We start from the raw sequence: 2,504 nt of genomic DNA, 5'->3' as shown, positions 1-2,504 counted from the left end.
GGAAGGAAGGAGGGGGTGAGGGAGGGAGGGAGGGAGGGAGGGAGGGACGGGACGGAGGGAGCAGCAGCAAGCGAGCAGGCAAGCAGGCAGGCGAGGAAACAAGTAGGCAGGCAGAGGATTTCGGAGAGGGGGGGAGAGGGGGTGAAGGGAGGGAGAGGAGGAGGGAGGCTAGAGGGTAGAGGATAGAGGGAAGGAAGGGGGTAAAGGAGAGGAGGGAGGGGAGTGAGAAATGAGGGAGTGGGAAGAGGAGGAAAGGGGGAAGATATAGGGGGAGGGGTAGAGTGGAAGGGGGAGGGGGAGACGAAAGGAAGGGGGAAAGGGGAGGGGGAGGGGGAGGGGGAAACGGAGGGTGCGAGCGATGTAATTAAGTTCCCGGATGCTCTGAAAACGCGATACTTTTCTCCTCCTTGGCGGCGCGATGTCGGGGGGGGGGGAGGTTGGGAGAGGGGAGAAGGTGGGGAGAGGGGAGGAGGAAGAGAGGGAGAGGAGGAGGGGAAAGGAGGGGGGACAAGAGGCGCTTCATCAAATTAATATTGGAGTTTCCGAAACGTGGGTCTTGGCGAGGGGGTGGGGGGGGGGAGAGGAGGAGGGGACAGGGGATGGGGGAGAGGAGGAGGGGACAGGGGGTGGGGAGGGGACAGTGGAGGGGGGGGAGGCCCGGTCGAACCTGGTGGATAAGGAGAGAGGGAGTAAGAGAGAGGTGGATAAGTGGATAGGTGGATTTAGACGGAGGTGGAGACAGATGGGCGGATGGAGAGAGAGTGAGGGAGGAAGGTGGAGGAGGGAGAGGAGGGGGAGGAAGAAGAAGTGAAGAAAGAGGAGGTGGAGGGGGCAGAGGAGGAGGAGAAGGTGGAAATAGAGGGGGAGGGAAGGAGAAGAGGTGGATATGGAAGAAGATGGGACAGGAGGTAGGGAAAGAAGGAAATGGAGGGAGAGAGAGGGAGAGGTAGAGTGCGAGAGAGAGAGAGAGATAGAGAGAGAGAGAGAGAGAGAGAGAGAGAGAGAGAGAGAGAGAGAGAGAGAGAGAGAGAGAGAGAGAGAGGTTAAAGGAGGGGAATATGGACGATGGATGGGTGGATATAGAGAGGGTGGATGGAGGGTAGAAGGACAGAGAGTGGGTGGATGGAATGGGAGAGAGCGGTCGGTGAGAAGGGGGGGGAGGCGGAGGAGGAAGAAAGGGTGGATGGAAGGGAGGAGAGAGGGGGTAGGGAGGAGACGGGGTGTGGGGAGAGGGAGGGATTAGAGTAAACTTTATTTTCTTTTATTATCTATTCTTTATCTATTTATTTCCTAAAAAAAAAAAAAAATCACTATAAAAGTACTAATCAAACTGTAAATAAAATCATACAAAATTACCTGTAAAAAATTAAGCTTAATTAGAATATAACATATTTGGTCCAAAAAATGACGAACGAAGAATTAAAACAGAATGAAACTAAACCAAGGTAATAAAAGCACAAAAATAAAAGGGCTTTTCCCATAAATCAACCCTTAAAAAACAAGTACTAAACATAAAACAGATAATGAGGGAGACGGAATGAGGAGCGGGACGAGATGAGAGAAAGAGAGTGGAAGGAAAAAGAGAGAGAAGGGGATAGAGAAAGAGAAGAAGGAGAAGGGAGAGAAGAGAGAGAAAAAAAATTATCGATGGGGAGAGAGAGGGAGTGGGGGGCAGGGGAGATAATGGTAGAAGAGAGAGAGTGAGATGAAGGTAAGTGGAGAATGGGAGAGGAAGAGTAAATGGTAAGAGCGAAAAAGAGAGGGACGGGAGGAAAATAAGGAGAGAGGGAAGGAAGAGGAGAAAGGAAGTGAGATATGAGAGGAGGGAGAATGGAAGAAAGGAATGAGGGAAAAGAAGAAGATAAAAGAAAGGTAGGGAAGGAAGGAAGGGAGAAATGAGAGACGGAAGGATGGAAGGAAAAGAAGGAAAGAGGGAGGGTGAGGAGAAAGGAAGGGAGGTATGAGAGGAAGGAGGGTGGAAGGAAGGAATGAAGCGAGAGGAAGGTGAAAGAGAGAGAAATAAGAGATGGAATGATTGAAGGAGGGACGGAGGGAAAGAAGGAAGGGGGGAGGGAGGGTAGAGAGAAGGCAGGGGAAAGAAAGAAGAGAAAGGAGAGGAAGAAGGAATGAAAAGTGGAAAAGAGGAGACAGAGGGAGGAAAAGAGGAACAAGAGAGATGGGCGAAGCAGAGGGAGGAGAAAGAGGTCAAAGAGAGAGAGAGAAAGAGGACATGGGTCAAAGAGAGAATAAGGATAACGAAAATAGGGCACAGTGTGATAAAGAGAAAAGAACAAAAAAGAAAAAGAGAGAAGGAGGGAGGGAGATGAGAGAATTTTTTTTCTGTAATATATACATTTTTAGTTCAGTTTTTCGTCGCTGTTTTCTATTTCGCTTTTATGTTATCCGTTCAATTAATTTTCTTTTCCTTTCATTTTTCTCTGTATTCTTTGATATAGCCTTTGTTCCTTTTCCACTTTCAGTTGTATGTCTCCTGTTTTGCGTGA

This window comes from Penaeus vannamei, chromosome 6 (assembly GCF_042767895.1).
Source record: "Penaeus vannamei isolate JL-2024 chromosome 6, ASM4276789v1, whole genome shotgun sequence".
Taxonomy (NCBI): domain Eukaryota; kingdom Metazoa; phylum Arthropoda; class Malacostraca; order Decapoda; family Penaeidae; genus Penaeus; species Penaeus vannamei.
This window is presented reverse-complemented; position numbering follows the sequence as displayed.